Below are 21,422 nucleotides of genomic sequence, written 5' to 3' on the forward strand. Positions count from 1 at the left end.
TGAAAACCGGTACAAATTAGGAAAGGGGCGTGGTCATGGGTAAAGGAGTTTGGCCCTTTCCTATACTTTCAGTGTTAATTTGGAGAGTCAAAAATCGGTGCAAAGCACTTTTTGGCAGGTACAGACCATTAAAAAAAAGGTACTGTACCTGCCAAAAAGGTACAGTTGGAGGGTATGCTGTTGGCCCGGCCGCAGCTGTTTAAATAGCCCACCGCACAGCCACCTGGGACCTATGATGTGGCGGCTACTGATTTACCGGCCGTGTGGCCCCGTGATGGACGCGATCAGCTATGGCTTTCGTGGGTGAGTCTAGGAGGGGCGGGGGCAGCCTAGTCAGACCCTCCACACTACCGCTGACTGGCTTTTATCAAACCTTCTGAATATCACAGGTGGAGAAGTTGCCCATAGCAACCAGTTTGTCTGGGCTATCATTTTATAGACTGTACTTGATAAATGATAGCTAGAAGGAACTTCTCCGCTTTAGGAGGTGTAATACATCATGCTACAGTGGTGTCACTCAATTGATAGCTTACAAAATGGCTGCCTCCACCTGCAGTGATACTACAATAAGTGTTCCCCTAGATTTCGTACCTGTCATATTTACCTATTTTTTGCAGCGTCTTAAAATTCCAAACTATCATTATAGATGAACACAGAAAAATGAAAGTTTAGGGGAAATAGTTACTACGGAAACAGCTCATTTTCCTGTCCTGAGGTAATTGTTTGGGCAGATAGCTGAGGAATCAGGAGCATGAGGCGGACGAGTATTGAATGGTTTCAGCCAGGTTTTAATTAGCCAGATAAATGGGTCTGGTGTTTGAAGCTTTAGTGAGTTTTAATTAACTGGAGTTTTGCACAAAAGATTGTACTGTGTATTTAGAAAGCCTCTGTATGCATAAAACATCTCCAGCCGGCATCTAAGTGCTCATTATCGCACAGAACCAGTATTATACATCGCCTCTCAGTACGAGAGAGAAGGGACCATAAATCGGAAATAAATATCGAGCCAATAGGATACGTTTCTCTTACGTCCTAGAGGATGCTGGGGTCCATATTAGTACCATGGGGTATAGACGGGTCCACCAGGAGCCATTGGCACTTTAAGAGTTTAACAGTGTGGGCTGGCTCCTCCCTCTATGCCCCTCCTACCAGTTTAGAAAATGTGCCCAGAGGAGCCGGTCACAGCTAGGGGAGCTCTACAGAGCTTCTTTAGAAAAGTTTATTTTAGAGTTTGTTTTTTTAACAGGGAGGCTGCTGGCAACAGCCTCCCTGCATCGAGGGACTGAGGGGGGGAGCAGTGTCCACCCTACGGGGTCTAAGCCACTGTCTCCGCTGACTGGACACTGAGCTCCAGAGGGGATAGATCGCTCCCCGCCGCATGGGAATGCTCACCCCAGCAGCATGCCGTCACCCACTTAGGCACTTACAGAGCTGAAGTGTGGCGAGTGACAAGCAGGGAGCCGATGTGAAGATGGCGGCTACAGGGTAGGAGCGCAGTACTAACTGCGCTCCGTGGGAGCTCAGCAGTACTTAGGTGCGGCACTGTGAGGGACGCCCTGAGCCGGCGCCTTAACCCTACACTGACCAGAAAGCCTGTCGGGGTTCGCAGATCTCAGCCAGCACAAAATCCTCAGGCCAGTATAATCTAGGAAGAGCGGTAAGACAGCGTCATTAAGGGGGCGGAGCTTCTCCTCAGAGCGGACCCAGCAGCGTTCAGCACCATTTTCCTGCCTGCAGACATGCTGCCAGTGGAAGAACAGGTCCCTCTAGAGCACCTATAGATATCTGTACGGTACCAGGGGGTTGTAGAAGGGAGGGGAGGCTGTGTAAAGACTATGTCACCTATTAAGGGACACAGTCAGCGCTGGTTTAGGGTCTCCCTATACCTATATAGCGCTGTGTGTGCGTTGGCTCCAATCTCTGTGTCTCTCTGCCATTCTTGGGGGGGAAACTCTGTCTGCCCTGTACCCTGTGTGTATGTGGGGTGTGTGGGGTGTACAAGCAAACATGTCTAGAGACTCTGTCTCATATGCTGCAGAGGATTTATCTTCTCAGGAAGATCCCATCCCATGTAATCAGGATTGCACTGTTGTAGCGCAGATCCCAGCTAGAGAACCGGAGTGGTTAACCTCTCTTAGGGGGTCTATTTCTCAGATTTCTGAAAGGGTTGCAAGGACTGAGCATGCTACTCAGGTATTGCAGTTCTCTATGGCAGTATGGTCCGATTCTGCTCCCTCGGGGCCCCTGCGGTACATTCTCACAAACGTGCACTTGCCAAGATTATGCAGGATGATTTGGACACCGATTCTGACACTGCAGACGGTGACGGGGATGTGTCGAGGGGGTCGGCATCACTTGCTAAGGGGGTGCAGTTGATGATTGAAGCCATGTCGGATGTGTTACATATTTCTGACACACCTCCTGAGCAGATTGAGGAGGCCTTTTTTCACAGACAGTAAGAAAGCCCCTCTCACCTTCCCGGCATCTAAGGAATTAAATGCTATATTTGAAAAAGCCTGGGAAAACCCGGAGAAAAAATTCCAGATCCCTAAAAGGGTTCTGGTTGCTTTTCCCTTCCCGAAAGATGATAGAAAAAAAAATGTGAGTCTCCGCCTATAGTTGACACCTCTGTCTCTAGGCTGTCAAAACAGGTGGTCTTACCAGTCCCGGGATCTACCGCGTTGAAAGACCCGGCAGATCGCAAAGTGGATACTACACTCAAATCCATATACACGGCTTCAGGGGCTATACTGCGGCCTACTATTTTCTGTGCATGGATTTCAAAAGCTATAGCCAAGTGGTCAATCACTCTGCAGGAGGACTTGACTACAATGGATGATTTATTTTTACGTAACATACAGGATTCTGCAGGGTTCCTGGTGGAATCCATGAAGGATCTGGGTTCCATGGCTGCGGGGATCTCCTTCATGTCCGTCTCGGCTCGCATGGGTCTCTGGCTGCGCCAATGGTCTGCGGACGTGGAATCCAGGAAAAGTGTGGAGTGCCTACCCTATACAGGTCAGGCTCTGTTTGGGGAGGCGCTGGATGCGTGGATTGCCACAGCTACAGCGGCTAAGTCTCCTTTTCTCCCCTCAACTGCACCGGCTATGAAGAAGCCTTTTACTCCCATCACGTCACAGTCCTTTCAACCCACTAGGCCTAGAAAGAACAAGCCCTCTCACACCTTCTTTAGAGGTGGTTGTGCTAAATCCAAAAAGCCTGCTTCCGCGGGTTCCCAGGACCAGAAGCCTGCTTCTGGTACCTCAAAGTCCTCAGCATGACGGTGGACCGCAAAGCCTGGAGGAAGGTCAGATGTGAGCAAGACTCCGGCATTTCAGCCACGTCTGGGTGTCGTCTGGCCTGGACCCCTGGATACAGGATATTGTGTCCCGGGGGTACAGGCTGGAGTTTCAAACTCTCCCACCTCACAGATTCTTCAAATCAGGCTTGCCGGCTTTGCCGGCAGACAGAGCTATTCTACTGGACGCTATCCGAAAATTGATAGTGTCCGAGGTCATTGTTCCGGTTCCACCTCATCAGTTGACCAAAGGTTACTATTCAAACCTTTTTGTGGTTCCGAAGCCGGATGGTTCAGTAAGGCCAATTCTGAACTTGAAATCTTTGAACCCTTATCTCAATTCAAGATGGAGTCTCTGAGGGCAGTTGTCTCAAGACTGACGGAGTGGTGTTCCTGGTGTCCCTGGACATCAAGGATGCATACCTCCACATTCCCATTTGGTTGCCGCATCAGGCTTATCTCAGGTTTGCACTGTTAGGCGATCACTATTAGTTTTAGGCACTGCCGTTCGGTATCTCCACGGCACCTTCACCAAGGGTCTTCACCAAGGTGTTGGCAGAGATGATGGTTCTCCTCCGCAAGCAGGGGATGTACATAATTCCGTATCTGGACGATCTGCTGATCAAGGCATCATCCAGAGAGAAGTTGTTAAGATCCATTGCTCTCACGACACGTCTGCTCAAGGAGCACGGTTGGATCCTAAACCTTCCAAAGTCTCATCTGGAGCCGACAAGGAGGCTGTCTTTCCTGGGAATGATCCTCGACACGGAGGTGCAGAGTGTGTTTCTACCGGTGGAGAAAGCGTTGGTGATTCAAACCATGGTTCGGGATGTCTTGAAGCCTGCCAGGGTGTCGGTTCATCAGTGCATCCGCCTTCTGGGGAAGATGGTTGCCTCCTATGAGGCTCTGCAGTACGGAAGGTTTCATGCTCGTTCCTTTCAACTGGATCTCTTGGAACAGTGGTTGGGATCTCACCTACACATGCACCAGAGGATACGTCTGTCTCCGAAAGCCAGGATTTCGCTCCTCTGGTGGCTACAACTACCACACCTTCTGGAGGGCCAAAGGTTTGGAGTTCAGGACTGGATCCTTCTAACCACGGATGCAAGTCTAAGAGGTTGGGGAAAGGAAGGTGGTCGAGTCAGGAGTCCCTTCTTCCGATAAACATCCTGGAGCTAAGAGCCGTATACAACGGCCTTCTTCAAGCAGCACACCTTCTACAGGATGGAGCTGTTCAGGTGCAGTCGGACAACGTGACCACAGTGGCCTACATAAACCGACAAGGCGGAACGAAGAGCAGGGCTGCTATGTCGGAGGTGACAAAAATCCTACTCTGGGCAGAAAGGCGTGCTGTAGCGATGTCAGCAATCTTCATTCCGGGAGTAGACAACTGGGAGGCGGACTTCCTCAGCAGACACAATCTCCATCCAGGAGAGTGGGGCCTCCACCCGGAGGTGTTCGAGGAGGTAACCAGTTGGTGGGGGGTTCCTCACATAGACATGATGGCCTCCCGCCTCAACAAGAAGCTGCGGAGGTACTGTTCCATGGCGAGGGACCAACAGGAAGTGGCGGTGGATGTACTATTAAGGCCGTGGGTGTTCAAGTCAGTGTATGTATTCCCTCCACTTCCTCTAATTCCAAGAGTTCTACAACTTGTAAAAAGAACAAAAGTTCTGGCAATCCTCATTGCTCCAGGCTGGCCAAGGAGGGCTTGGTACGCGGATCTGCTGGATCTACTGCTGGAAGATCCAAGGCCCCTACCTCTTCGAGAGGATCTTCTACTGCAGGGACCATTCACTTATCAAGACTTACCGCAGCTACGTTTGACGGCATGGCAGTTGAGAGCCAGATCTTAGCTCGGAAGGGTATTCCGAGCGAGGTTATTCCTACCCTAATACAGGCTAGGAAGGGCGTAACGTCTAAACATTACCATCGAATTTGGAAAAAATATGTGTCTTGGTGTGAATCCAAGAAATTTCCTGTGGTGTATTTTCAACTTGGACGTTTTCTCCTTTTCCTGCAAGCAGGTGTGGATATGGGCCTGAGATTGGGCTCCATCAAGGTCCAGATCTCAGCTTTGTCCATTTTCTTCCAGAAACAATTGGCTGTCCTCCCTGAGATTCAGACCTTTTTGAAAGGGGTTCTGCACATCCCTTTGTGGCGCCAATGGCACCCTGGGATCTTGATGTGGTGTTACAGTTCCTGCAATCGGATTGGTTTGAGCCTCTACAGGAGGCTGAAATCAAGTTTCTCACGTGGAAGGCGGTAACTTTGTTGGCCTTGGCTTTGGCTCGACGTGTGTCGGAATTGGGGGCTTTGTCCTGTAAAAGTCCCTATCTGGTCTTCCATGAAGATAGGCCGGAACTCAGGACTCGTCAACAGTTCCTTCCTAAGGTTGTGTCGGCTTTTCATATCAACCAGCCTATTGTGGTGCCAGTGGCTACTTTCTCCTCAATTGCTTCAAAGGCCTTGGATGTTGTGAGGACTTTGAAGATTTATGTGAAGAGAACGGCACGTCACAGAAAATCTGACTCTGTCCTCTATGATCCCAAGAAAATTGGGTGTCCTGCTTCCAAGCAGTCGATTTCCCGCTGGATCAGGTTCACCATCCAGCATGCATATTCTATGTCAGGACTGCCGTGTCCAAAATCTGTTACGGCCCACTCTACTCATAAGGTGGGCTCTTCCTGGGCGGCTGCCCGGGGTCTCTCGGCTGTACAGCTTTGCCGAGCAGCTACTTGGTCTGGATCGAACACGTTTGCTAAGTTTTACACGTTCGATACTTTGGCCTCTGATGACCTCAAGTTTGGTCAAGCAGTTCTGCAGGAGCCTCCGCGCTCTCCCTCCCGTTCTGGGAGCTTTGGTACATCCCCATTGTACTAATATGGACCCCAGCATCCTCTAGGACGTAAGAGAAAATAGGATTTTAATTACCTACCGGTAAATCCTTTTCTCGTAGTCCGTAGAGGATGCTGGGCGCCCGCCCAGCGCTTCTTTATCCTGCAGTGGTTGTTTGGTTCAGTACTGCCTGGTTCCTAGGTAAGTTCTGCGTTCTTTACTGTTTCAGCTGTTGCTGAGTTTTCCGGCATGTTAGCCGGATTTGCCTTGTTGTGTGAGCTGGTGTGAATCTCGCCACTATCTGTGTATTTCCTTCTCGCGAAGTATGTCGTCTCCTCGGGCACAGTTTCTAGACTGAGTCTGGTAGGAGGGGCATAGAGGGAGGAGCCAGCCCACACTGTTAAACTCTTAAAGTGCCAATGGCTCCTGGTGGACCCGTCTATACCCCATGGTACTAATATGGACCCCAGCATCCTCTACGGACTACGAGAAAAAGATTTACCGGTAGGTAATTAAAATCCTATTTTTATCACATTTACAAATGGATAGTTAAAAGTTCACATGCTGTGACTGATTTTTAAGATTGCTGAAATGGGGCCTCCCTCACTCTCTCCACCCCTTATGAGACCCACCATATAAACACCACACACAAGATGGGGCTCACACAGGAACTTTCTCATAAACTGCCTTTTATCTCTAGGAAATATCTTCCATTTTGGTTATCTGCATCCGCCGTTTCTTTAGTTTGGTCAGGTACCAGGTGTCGGTCTCTGGCGCCATGAAAGTACCGCCATGTTCTGTGACTAATAGACAGAAGTTCCCGTGTAAGTGGGGTGCATACAGAAGTCCTATATTCAGGGTTCAGGCTGTGGTGCCCGTGAAGGGGCGTTGGCGCTCTGACTTCGTGCCCCTACTCTGCTCCCCAGATGCAATAAATCATTCACTTGCCCACGTTATGTCTTCTCCCTCAGTACCATGTACTTGTCTGACAAATGTACTGTAAGATGTAAGCAGCTGACGTTCCCCCCGGGGGCACAGGCCCCTTACTCCATATTCTGATTTTCACGCCTAATTACCTAACTAGACACTTCATTTTTCCATGTTCGTTTAGACCGCGTTGGCTTTAATGTTCCATAATAGATTGCAGCACATGTGGCCGTCGTTACGGTTACATGTGTTTATTTGTGTATGGGCCCCAGAACACGCTGACATCGAACACGGCGTAATGATGAGATATGTGTCACGTGGTGAGTGAGTTTTCCATCCATTATATACTCGGCGTGTAACAATCCTGTTTGTTACCATTATTCCTACTTCACGTCTGCCGAGAAGATGCGGATATGTCTTATTATTAGATTTGTGTGTAAGTGATCGTCTTTCCAGTACCCGATCGCTGCAGATAAACGTATGTAACTGCAGATGAATTTCCCCTTAGAGGAGTCTAGAAAACTGTCTCTGCATATAAAATGTGCCTTAATTAGCAAAGTTAATTTCTGAGACACTTCAGCATGGATGAGATGATTTACTTCTGCGCGCTGAGTGCCATGGGCCTAATTCAGGCTGGAACAGTGCGACCGCAATTTCAGAGTGGGGAAGGGGGCGCCTTAACCTGCGATGGGCGGTCCCCGGCGCCTGATTCAAAGGATTGCAAATTCTGCTTTTTAGCAGAATTTGCAATCCTTACCGAATCAGGTCCTAAGGGGAACATGTACTAAGCAGTGATAAATGTGGAGAAGTGAGCCAGTGGAGAAGTTGCCCATGGCAACCAATCAGCATTGACGTAACATTTGTAATTTGCATACTACAAAAGTATACAGAGCAGCTGATTGGTTGCCATGGGCAACTTCTCCACTGGCTCACTTCTCCACTTTTATCACTGCTTAGTAAATGTCCCCCTCAGTCCGTGTTGCTACCGTGACCTGAATATGTATGCTGCTGAGTACATATACCTAGCGTGTCCCGAATGGCAGGAATCTATATGATGAGTGCATGTAGCTGGCGTGTCAGAACAGAAACATTTCCACATACAGCAGCAGAGAGAGAGCAGTAATTAGCACAGCGGTATTCTGCTGCAATACATAGCCACGAGCGTTCCATCAACGCCTGGAATTACAAAACAGGGAAATAACATGTCAGTATACACCGGCTTATCAAATGAGAATGGAACGTGTATAAGAAAACGTGACCTCCACCATCCATGAGGGTAGTGTCTAGAACCAGCTATATGCACCGTCCTCATCACTAATAACAGCATGTCTGGAATTGCGCAATGGCGCCCATTCTTTGTGTCTAATGTACATGAACTAATTCTTGTTAACTAATTGTCTCTATTTAATCACATAAGGGGGCCCCACCGCCATCCACATTCCAGCTATTATACAACGAAAAAGCTACATCAAATAAGCAAAAGTTCCCTAGGGGGTAATGGAGGCACAACATTGCATATGCAGGCCAGACCCCATCCTAGGAATCAGTCGCCGCCACCCCACGTTCCCACAAGAGCCAAAAAGTGCTTTGTCCAGCACTGCATTCAGGACATACGGAATTATTACGCCATACTGCCAAGACCCATCGGAGTACTATAGATTCTGTAAGGACATTGTATCCTTTACACCCCCCTGTATGTGTAGCCACTTCCCATCTTAGAGAGTCCACACATCCTCCATCCATGTACGTCTCAGTGATGTAAGACCCTTGTGCAGGACCAATGCATTAAGGGGGTCATACAAGTGCGCTGGAGTGGCTGTCACTTCCTTGGAAGCAGCAATGATATTGCTATATGGTGACGCAGCGTCTATTACACGCAGACGCCTCCTGCTGCAGTAGTGATCCGAGCTGCGTCCTAGGAAACAGCCATCCTACGACGGAGATCCCTGCCCTCTTCCCACCCCCCTAAACGGCGATGACACTCCTCAGTTTTTCCAAATGGCGCCCATCGCCACCCCCCTTCCCGCCCAATCAATGACAGTGTGATGCTGGCCTGCGTCCTACGTCGGAGGACCCATTCGCGCACGCACAGAACAGGTCCCACACATGCACAAAGTACCGGAAATCGATACTTAGCGCCGAAGGGTCTCAGGGGCTACTGCACCTGAATGACCCCCTAAGTGTAGTAGACAAGGTGGGCACAGACCTAGGCACCTAAAAGCGGAGGAGAGCCTCGGAACTGGGCACAAGACATGTCTGAGTATGGCAACGTCTAATCACTCCACTGGAGCATAAAGTGCTCATCTGCCATCTTCTCCACGGCACATAAAGTGCTCATCTGCCATCTTCTCCGCGGCACATAAAGTGCTCATCTGCCATCTTCTCCGCGGCATATAAAGTGCTCATCTGCCATCTTCTCCGCGGCACATAAAGTGCTCATCTGCCATCTTCTCCACGGCACATAAAGTGCTCATCTGCCATCTTCTCCGTGGCACATAAAGTGCTCATCTGCCATCTTCTCCGCGGCACATAAAGTGCTCATGTACCATCTTCTCCGCGGCACATAAAGTGCTCATCTGCCATCTTCTCCGCGGCACATAAAGTGCTCATCTGCCATCTTCTCCACGGCACATAAAGTGCTCATCTGCCATCTTCTCCGCGGCACATAAAGTGCTCATCTGCCATCTTCTCCGCGGCACATAAAGTGCTCATCTGCCATCTTCTCCACGGCACATAAAGTGCTCATCTGCCATCTTCTCCACGGCACATAAAGTGCTCATCTGCCATCTTCTCCGCGGCACATAAAGTGCTCATCTGCCATCTTCTCCGCGGCACATAAAGTGCTCATCTGCCATCTTCTCCACGGCACATAAAGTGCTCATCTGCCATCTTCTCCACGGCACATAAAGTGCTCATCTGCCATCTTCTCCGCGGCACATAAAGTGCTCATCTGCCATCTTCTCCGCGGCACATAAAGTGCTCATCTGCCATCTTCTCCACGGCACATAAAGTGCTCATCTGCCATCTTCTCCGCGGCACATAAAGTGCTCATCTGCCATCTTCTCCACGGCACATAAAGTGCTCATCTGCCATCTTCTCCGCGGCACATAAAGTGCTCATCTGCCATCTTCTCCACGGCACATAAAGTGCTCATCTGCCATCTTCTCCGTGGCACATAAAGTGCCTAGATGGCATCGCCCTAAATATTTCACGTTGTATCCAGAGATCCCAACAGAGAGACCTTGTAATGAGATTACCGAAGAAACTCTTATTCACATCATCATAATAGAAATTACACTCTCACTATTACCACCTCTCATCAGAAGTCGTGCCGGATAATTCAATAGAGCTTTCAATTAGCAGCTTGGTAATAGAGAATAATAAAACGCTTTCTATCCACCCAGCGCCATAGAGAGAAAAGGAGACGCACACAATGGTTCTAACAGATATATGAGATGAGGTCCAAGTGTGAGAAGGATGTTCCTATACACAGTATTAATCCCTGAGGCCTTTCCCATTCAGTGCTCATTGTACTAACTCATTTCTGGCGCACCATTGTAGTGAGACCTTCTCTGCACACTGCGCATTCGCTGCAGATATAAAGACTGCACTCACCGCGGCGACTGTCTACATAGATTCCGCATGGTCCAAAGCCGGGATTCTGGCACCAATATTATTAACAATGCGATAACACATCACAGGGAGGGCTCTTTTCAGAATCCCTGTCCCTCCATGTAACATAGTAACTAAGGTTGAAAAAAGACAATTGTCCATCGAGTTCAACCTATTTGTGGTCTCCTATGCAGTCTTATTATAGGACTAGTTATTTTTATGTTAGGACTAGTTATATTAACTATAATGCGTGCCTACGCACCATAACCCTGTATATCTTTATCCAATAGGAATTTATCTAACCCATTCTTATAGGTGTTGACTGAGTCCGCCGTTACCACTCTCTCAGGCAGGGAATTCCAAACACGTATTGTCCTTACTGTGAAAAAACCTTTTCGCCTCAATGTGTGGAAACTCCTCTCCTCTAACCTAAGCGAGTGACCACGTGTTCTCTGTGCTGATCTTATAGAAAACAGGTCCCTCCCGAGCTCTGTGTATTGACCCCATATATATTTGTAGATGTTAATCATGTCCCCTCTTAGTCTCCTCTTTTCCAATGTAAACATGCCTAGCCTTGCAAAACTTTCCTCATATTCCAGCGTCTCCATGCCCCTGATTAGTTTGGTCGCCCTCCTCTGTACCTTTTCTAGCTCCAGGATATCCTTTTTGTAATATGGTGCCCAAAATTGCACACAGTATTCAAGATGTGGCCTCACTAGTGATTTATATAATGGGAGTGTAATACTCTAGTCCCTTGCATCAATTCCCCGTTTTATGCATGCTAATATCTTAAAACATGTGTATTATTAATACATCCGGGCGAATGTTCATTTCATATTGCAGTGAATAGTGGTGATAAATTACAATTGTCCGGTCTAAAACCAGATAACTGATACATATGCCCCGAAGTATTCTTTAAAAATGAGGTGGGCATTAAACTGCAAATCCTGCCTTAGGGTGCTGCTGAAACAAGCTGTCGTTTTCCACACTCTCAGCCAATCAGCGCTCCCTCATTCATTCCTATGACAATGACCTTTCACATGAGGCACCATACAGTACAGATGTGTCCTCCTACATCTTTGCTGAAGTCGCGCTATACAGCCCCACTTGATGCGCCAGGTCCTGTGAGACTGTTTGCATCGGGTGTCTTTTTTGCCAAAAATGCGTCTTAGTGGCGATGCGATGTGACTAGGACGCAGAAGGAGACTCTGCTGATTAATGTGATTTGACACTTGCATATCTGTGTGCTAGCAGAGTCGCACCGGGCCAGTGCGTGTGCGCAGACCCGATGGACGCGGCCGCTGTATGCGAGCACAGCAGCTGCGTCCATCTCTGAATATGACACTGTGCCCTCTATGTATATAAATGTTATCATTGATCTATAAAGCCATCTCCTTGTATATGCAGGCTCTGTTTTCCAGAATAATTGATGAATTAGGGAATTACGTTTGTGGGACCTAGCGCATTATTGCATTGCTTATATTGTTTATCATTTACTAAACTCTAGACAAGATGGCTGCCAGGTATGAACCTGTCTCCAGGCAGCATCACTAAGAAGAAATGGTGCCAGGTAATTCATTAAGGTTCCCTGACGGATAAATGTATATTTATAAAGTAATATTGTTCTTCTTCAGCCATATAGTAACTACACACCCCAGGCATGTGCCTATGGCTGCCTAACAGACCAGGGCTCCTTACTCATGTAAGTTCATCCACTGTATCACAGTATAGGGGAAATTTACTAAGATGGGAGTTCTATTTAAGATGGGGTGCTGGCCATAGCAACCAATCAGATTGCAGGTGTTATCTTCTAGAAGGTGCTAGATAATTGAGAAGTAGAATCTGGTTGGTTGCTATGAGCAACATCCCATCTTAAATAGAACTCCCATCTTAGTAAATTTACCCCTATGACTTGTGTGTCTTGTTTATTGTCTCAGATGTCCTACAGACAGTCACAGTGCGTTAAGGATGGAGTCTGGCTGACAACTCCACCACGGGGATGGTTGTCAAGGACAGGCAATGTAGGAGATACGGTGCCCTTACACTTGTGAGATAACCGGTGCTAACCTTCGATTTCGACCTCATCTGTGAGAGAAATCGAAGGATTGTGGGATCCGGTCTGAAGATCGACAGTATCTAGGTCGACAATGTTTAGGTCGACCACTATAGGTCGACAGTCAATAGGTCGACATGGATGGAAGGTCGACAGGGTTTCTAGGTCGACATGTGCTAGGTCGACAGGTCTAAAGGTCGACATGAGCTTTTCACATTTTTTTTCTTTTTTTGAATTTTTTCATACTTAACGATCCACGTGGACTACGATTGGAACGGTAAAGTGTGCCGAGCGAAGCGGTAGCGGAGCGAAGGCACCATGCGAGAGGACGCGGTGCACTAATTTGGGATCCCGGTCACTCTACGAAGAAAACGACACCCAAAAAACCCCCCACCCCATGTCGACCTTTAGATCTGTCGACCTAGCACATGTCGACCTAGAAACCCTGTCGACCTTCCATCCATGTCGACCTAGTGACTGTTGACCTATAGTGGTCGACCTAAACATTGTCGACCTAGATACTGTCGATTTGATGAACCACACCCAGGATTGTATACACATTCTAGGTACCTTTCGACGCGATGCGTCTCAAGATAGTATGTGCTGCACTTAATATTTATCGAATCGCAGTGTGATCGCATGTGTTTTTAAAAACACATGCTCTATATCACACTGCGATGTGCGATGGGCACCCGCCGCTCCCACTGGCCGCTCCCACTCGGCGGTGACATGCCCATCACGTGATTACCATGCAATCTATCGCATGATCACATGGTAATCACTTTGGCAGTTCAGGTGCGATGAAATCGCACCTGAACTGCCGGTGCAATGTCGCGTCGCGGGGCATCGCACAAGTGTACGGGCACCAATAGAGAAGACCAAAACAGCCCTGAGACCGGCTAAACAGCAAAAATGTTTATTATCATTATGGGATAGATTTATTGCCCATAGCAACCAATCAGACTCTAGCCTCTTGATAGCTGGAAACTGGTTGCTATAAGCAACATCACTTGGCCTCTTTAGAAGGTTTGACACATGTCCTCATATATTTGAGAATGGTTTAGCTGGGCAGTGGAATGCCGCTGACTATAAGCCTGGAATGGCCCCAAAATACAGGTCCCGGTGAGACGCTGGGAAGCCAGATCGGTTGGATACGCCCAGCGGAATACACTTGATGTGACTGAAGCTGTTTCGATGTAACAAGAGATTATCTTTCTTGTTGCATTCCGCGAACAGAAGCCATCCATCAAACTGGAGTTTCTCTCCGGGAGAGGGGCGTAGAGCTTCGTCTGATTGGATTGTCAGTAGAAGTGACGGGACTGGCACTATGACGGAGATTAATCTGTAACGCAATGATGGCTGCATTCTGTGCCTGAAGAACGCTTGTACCACTGGGAGAGATAACAGGCCGGAGACGCGGCTCTGATAGACAGCGCGGGTTACACGATAACAATGAAGTAGCGTTGAGCCGATGATGTGTGTATGTACTTACCTGTGTATCTATATAATAAACTCACTACATCCTCTATGTAATAAACTCCCTGCTGCTAAAAATGACATCATCACGGAGGCTCGCGCACTGTGTAAACGTGTATAGCCGGGAAATTCCTCATTATTATTATACCTCAGCCAGACGACAAGTTTTTTTTTTTCATTTTTAATTTGTTTATGTCACAGCCGCAGTGGCTGAGGATGAGAGGAATGAAGCCGGTAGCCGCTCCCAGCGCTGGGCCGGTAGCGAGGAATGGAAATAACAAGGAGAAATAGTGTTTTGCACATGAAAGGCGGCTCTGCTGGATCTCCTCAGAGAGGTCGCCTCGGCCTCCCCACCGCCGCTGCGTTCTACGACGCTGAGAGCGGCTGGAAGATGATTAATAGGTCAGTAAGTATAAAGTCCCTCCGCTCCTCAGCACCATCGTGTGCCTGCAAACAGAAATATAAGCAGCACCGGGGGACACAGGCGCAGTACACCTCCGCACCTTGTGCCCACGCCAGTCTGTGGCAATTACGTTCCTACAGATAAGTGGGAATGACTATTACGGTGACATTATCCACCGCTGCCTCCAGGGTCAGGTCTAACTTGTCAGTTACTGGCTTGGCGCTGGTTTCTTTCAGCAACAAAAGATGAGACGCAGCAGCTTTGCCGTCCCATTTACGCTTCTCTATGTAACCACATGTCTGTTGATTTATCAGGGCCGAAACTAGGATTTCTGTCACCCGGGGCAAGGTAGTCATTTGACACACACCCCCCCCCCCCCCCCCCCCCCGCAAAAAAAAGAAAAAAAATATTTTACAATAAATGAATAAAAATAATAAAATAAAAAATAAATAAATAAATAAATGAATAAAAATATTATATATATATATATATATATATATATCTCTTTCATAACTTTTTAACCTGAAAAACTGCCTTTTCTAACATAAATTTCATATCCAGGAAAAAGTGTCCCCATTTTACACATTGCGGCAGGAAAGTGTCCCCATTTTACACATTGCGGCAGGAAAAAGTGTCCCCATTTTACACATTGCGGCAGGCACGTGTCCCCATTTTACACAATAAGCTGGCAAGTGTCTCCATTTTACACAGTACGCTGGCAAGTGTCCCCATTTTACACAGTACGCTGGCAAGTGTCCCCATTTTACACAATAAGCTGGCAAGTGTCTCCATTTTACACAGTACGCTGGCAAGTGTCCCCATTTTACACAGTACGCAGGCAAGTGTCTCCATTTTACACAGTACGCAGGCACGTGTCCCCATTTTACACAATAAGCTGGCAAGTGTCTCCATTTTACACAGTACGCTGGCAAGTGTCCCCATTTTACACATTGCGGCAGGCACAGGTCCCCATTTTACACATTGCGGCAGGCACAGGTCCCCATTTTACACAGTACGCTGGCATAGGTCCCCATTTTACACAGTACGCTGGCACAGGTCCCCATTTTACACAGTACGCAGGCACAGGTCCCCATTTTACACAGTACGCTGGCACAGGTCCCCATTTTACACAGTACGCAGGCACAGGTCCCCATTTTACACAGTACGCAGGCACAGGTCCCCATTTTACACAGTACGCAGGCACAGGTCCCCATTTTACACAGTACGCAGGCACAGGTCCCCATTTTACACAGTACGCAGGCACAGGTCCCCATTTTACACAGTACGCAGGCACAGGTCCCCATTTTACACAGTACGCTGGCACAGGTCCCCATTTTACACAGTACGCTGGCACAGGTCCCCATTTTACACAGTACGCTGGCACAGGTCCCCATTTTACACAGTACGCAGGCACAGGTCCCCATTTTACACAGTACGCTGGCACAGGTCCCCATTTTACACAGTACGCTGGCACAGGTCCCCATTTTACACAGTACGCTGGCACAGGTCCCCATTTTACACAGTACGCTGGCACAGGTCCCCATTTTACACAGTACGCAGGCACAGGTCCCCATTTTACACAGTACGCTGGCACAGGTCCCCATTTTACACAGTACGCTGGCACAGGTCCCCATTTTACACAGTACGCAGGCACAGGTCCCCATTTTACACAGTACGCTGGCACAGGTCCCCATTTTACACAGTACGCTGGCACAGGTCCCCATTTTACACAGTACGCTGGCACAGGTCCCCATTTTACACAGTACGCTGGCACAGGTCCCCATTTTACACAGTACGCAGGCACAGGTCCCCATTTTACACAGTACGCTGGCACAGGTCCCCATTTTACACAGTACGCTGGCACAGGTCCCCATTTTACACATTGCGGCAGGCACAGGTCCCCATTTTACACAGTACGCTGGCACAGGTCCCCATTTTACACAGTATGCTGGCAAGTGTCCCCATTTTACACAGTACGCTGGCACAGGTCCCCATTTTACACAGTACGCTGGCAAGTGTCCCCATTTTACACAGTACGCTGGCACAGGTCCCCATTTTACACATTGCGGCAGGCACAGGTCCCCATTTTACACAGTACGCTGGCACAGGTCCCCATTTTACACAGTATGCTGGCAAGTGTCCCCATTTTACACAGTACGCTGGCACAGGTCCCCATTTTACACAGTACGCTGGCACAGGTCCCCATTTTACACAGTACGCTGGCACAGGTCCCCATTTTACACAGTACGCTGGCACAGGTCCCCATTTTACACATTACGCTGGCACAGGTCCCCATTTTACACAGTACGCAGGCACAGGTCCCCATTTTACACAGTACGCTGGCACAGGTCCCCATTTTACACAGTACGCTGGCACAGGTCCCCATTTTACACAGTACGCAGGCACAGGTCCCCATTTTACACAGTACGCTGGCACAGGTCCCCATTTTACACAGTACGCTGGCACAGGTCCCCATTTTACACAGTACGCAGGCACAGGTCCCCATTTTACACAGTACGCTGGCACAGGTCCCCATTTTACACAGTACGCTGGCACAGGTCCCCATTTTACACAGTACGCTGGCACAGGTCCCCATTTTACACAGTACGCAGGCACAGGTCCCCATTTTACACAGTACGCTGGCACAGGTCCCCATTTTACACAGTACGCTGGCACAGGTCCCCATTTTACACAGTACGCTGGCACAGGTCCCCATTTTACACAGTACGCTGGCACAGGTCCCCATTTTACACAGTACGCTGGCACAGGTCCCCATTTTACACAGTACGCTGGCACAGGTCCCCATTTTACACAGTACGCTGGCACAGGTCCCCATTTTACACAGTACGCTGGCACAGGTCCCCATTTTACACAGTACGCAGGCACAGGTCCCCATTTTACACAGTACGCTGGCACAGGTCCCCATTTTACACATTACGCTGGCACAGGTCCCCATTTTACACAGTACGCAGGCACAGGTCCCCATTTTACACAGTACGCAGGCACAGGTCCCCATTTTACACAGTACGCTGGCACAGGTCCCCATTTTACACAGTACGCTGGCACAGGTCCCCATTTTACACAGTACGCTGGCATAGGTCCCCATTTTACACAGTACGCTGGCACAGGTCCCCATTTTACACAGTACGCTGGCACAGGTCCCCATTTTACACAGTACGCAGGCACAGGTCCCCATTTTACACAGTACGCTGGCACAGGTCCCCATTTTACACATTACGCTGGCACAGGTCCCCATTTTACACAGTACGCAGGCACAGGTCCCCATTTTACACAGTACGCAGGCACAGGTCCCCATTTTACACAGTACGCTGGCACAGGTCCCCATTTTACACAGTACGCTGGCAAGTGTCCCCATTTTACACATTGCGGCAGGCACAGGTCCCCATTTTACACATTGCGGCAGGCACAGGTCCCCATTTTACACAGTACGCTGGCACAGGTCCCCATTTTACACAGTACGCTGGCACAGGTCCCCATTTTACACAGTACGCAGGCACAGGTCCCCATTTTACACAGTACGCTGGCACAGGTCCCCATTTTACACAGTACGCTGGCACAGGTCCCCATTTTACACAGTACGCTGGCACAGGTCCCCATTTTACACAGTACGCAGGCACAGGTCCCCATTTTACACAGTACGCAGGCACAGGTCCCCATTTTACACATTACGCTGGCACAGGTCCCCATTTTACACAGTACGCAGGCACAGGTCCCCATTTTACACAGTACGCTGGCACAGGTCCCCATTTTACACAGTACGCTGGCACAGGTCCCCATTTTACACATTGCGGCAGGCACAGGTCCCCATTTTACACAGTACGCTGGCACAGGTCCCCATTTTACACAGTATGCTGGCAAGTGTCCCCATTTTACACAGTACGCTGGCACAGGTCCCCATTTTACACAGTACGCTGGCACAGGTCCCCATTTTACACAGTACGCTGGCACAGGTCCCCATTTTACACATTACGCTGGCACAGGTCCCCATTTTACACAGTACGCAGGCACAGGTCCCCATTTTACACAGTACGCTGGCACAGGTCCCCATTTTACACAGTACGCTGGCACAGGTCCCCATTTTACACAGTACGCAGGCACAGGTCCCCATTTTACACAGTACGCTGGCACAGGTCCCCATTTTACACAGTACGCTGGCACAGGTCCCCATTTTACACAGTACGCAGGCACAGGTCCCCATTTTACACAGTACGCTGGCACAGGTCCCCATTTTACACAGTACGCTGGCACAGGTCCCCATTTTACACAGTACGCTGGCACAGGTCCCCATTTTACACAGTACGCAGGCACAGGTCCCCATTTTACACAGTACGCTGGCACAGGTCCCCATTTTACACAGTACGCTGGCACAGGTCCCCATTTTACACAGTACGCTGGCACAGGTCCCCATTTTACACAGTACGCTGGCACAGGTCCCCATTTTACACAGTACGCTGGCACAGGTCCCCATTTTACACAGTACGCTGGCACAGGTCCCCATTTTACACAGTACGCTGGCACAGGTCCCCATTTTACACAGTACGCTGGCACAGGTCCCCATTTTACACAGTACGCAGGCACAGGTCCCCATTTTACACAGTACGCTGGCACAGGTCCCCATTTTACACATTACGCTGGCACAGGTCCCCATTTTACACAGTACGCAGGCACAGGTCCCCATTTTACACAGTACGCAGGCACAGGTCCCCATTTTACACAGTACGCTGGCACAGGTCCCCATTTTACACAGTACGCTGGCACAGGTCCCCATTTTACACAGTACGCTGGCATAGGTCCCCATTTTACACAGTACGCTGGCACAGGTCCCCATTTTACACAGTACGCTGGCACAGGTCCCCATTTTACACAGTACGCAGGCACAGGTCCCCATTTTACACAGTACGCTGGCACAGGTCCCCATTTTACACATTACGCTGGCACAGGTCCCCATTTTACACAGTACGCAGGCACAGGTCCCCATTTTACACAGTACGCAGGCACAGGTCCCCATTTTACACAGTACGCTGGCACAGGTCCCCATTTTACACAGTACGCTGGCACATGTCCCCATTTTACACAGTACGCTGGCATAGGTCCCCATTTTACACAGTACGCAGGCACAGGTCCCCATTTTACACAGTACGCAGGCACAGGTCCCCATTTTAAACATTACGGCAGGTGGTGGGGAGAGGGAGGGAGAGAGAGAGAGAGAGAGAGGAAGGGAGAGGGGCTGACTTACATTTGAAGCGGTTCTCGCCGCTCTTCAGCCGCCTCTCCCTCCTCGTCTGCGCGGCTCCGGGCTCCCCCTTCAGTTCTCCCTCCTCCGGCGGGGTTTCGTTGAATGACGCGTTTGCGCCGTGACGTCACGACGCAATCGCGTCATTCCGCGAAACCCCGCCCCCCGAGCTGGGCACTCGGGAGAAGGGGGTTTAAAAGTGCCGCGGCGGTGTTTGGGGGTCTCGGCGCCCCCTCCAATCCGGCGCCCAGGTCACCTGCCCCCCTAGCCCCCCCTAGTTTCGGCCCTGGATTTATTTGCTCTCTTGTTTTCTTTGTGATTCGCAGTCTTGAAAAAGTTCCCTTAAGTTACAGTATAGAGAGGCGTTCCCATAACGGAGGAGCAAAGAAACCAGTTGCGTCGTCCGCAGCATCCTATTATAACCGCCACTCTTCCTGTGCGGTTTAGAAAGTGAAAGTAAGTATCTCATTGGATGCTCTTTGCAATTCCACCGTTTACATTAGCTCTTGTTGTCATGAACGTCCTCCATTCTGGTCAGCGACGGGTTTGTGTGAAGGATCCATTTGCACGGGCATTCGTAAGGAGAGTGACAGGAAAAGGGCGTTTGTGGGTGTCAACTGACCGTTTTCTGGGAGTGTTTGGAAAAACGCAGGCGTGTACAAGCGTTTGCAGGGCGGGTGTCTGACGTCAATTCCGATCCCGGACAGGCTGAAGTGATCGCAGTGGCTGAGTAAGTCCCGGGCTGCGCAGACACTGCACAAGATAAGTTTGTACCGCTCGGCTACACATGCGATCGCACACTTGCACAGCTAAAATACACTTCCCCTGTAGGCGGCGACTATCTGATCGCAGCAGCGCAAAAATTGCTGCCCAGCAATCAGGTCTGAATTAGGCCCTTTGAACGGATCTCTACTAATTAGGCTTATTATACATTACAATGCACTCTTTTGAAGCGCCCCAGCTTGAGGTCCTCTCTGTAAGTGGCTGTGTCACTAGCAGAGGTCAGTGACAATTTATGGGGCATATGTACAATTGCGGCACTACTCCGATTATTAACAGTCCGTATCACCACGGACTGTGAAGTTTATACAAAAATGTCCCTTCTATGTAGTAAATGTAACTCGCAGGTTACTGCAGAACCGCTGTTCCTACAAGTCACCTCCCAGCCACATCAGAGAAGCATTTAACATTTTCCACATACCCTTCCAAGGGATCAGGCACAGCACATGCACACAGAGCCGAGCGGAGGCTGCGGGAGAGGGATTGTAAGATCCCTCTCCTGTGAGAATGTCTCCATCTCCTATATGTTAGCCCAGATATGCGGAGTTAGTCAAATGAGTCACAGATCTGGGCAAATCTATAGGAGACTAGGAGCAGAAGCAGATGGTATGGGCATGTCACAGACAGGGGTGCATACCTCCCAGCTTTCTTCAGGCAGACAGGGGTGCATACCTCCCAGCTTTCTTCAGGCAGACAGGGGTGCATACCTCCCAGCTTTCTTCAGGCAGACAGGGGTGCATACCTCCCAGCTTTCTTCAGGCAGACAGGAGTGCATACCTCC

General features: G+C 49.3%; 1 long non-coding RNA gene across 1 annotated transcript in view; it reads left to right on the top strand.

The window, feature by feature from the left end:
• The window catches only part of LOC134947413 (uncharacterized), a 211,313-nt gene that overhangs the window by 163,990 nt on the left and 25,901 nt on the right, over positions 1-21,422 (top strand). Inside the window, exon 2 of the long non-coding RNA XR_010182546.1 lies at positions 20,188-20,317. This is a non-coding gene — a long non-coding RNA (uncharacterized LOC134947413). The remainder of the gene's footprint in view (positions 1-20,187; positions 20,318-21,422) is intronic.

The sequence above is a fragment of the Pseudophryne corroboree genome, chromosome 8 (genome assembly GCF_028390025.1).
Source record: "Pseudophryne corroboree isolate aPseCor3 chromosome 8, aPseCor3.hap2, whole genome shotgun sequence".
Taxonomy (NCBI): Eukaryota; Metazoa; Chordata; class Amphibia; order Anura; family Myobatrachidae; genus Pseudophryne; species Pseudophryne corroboree.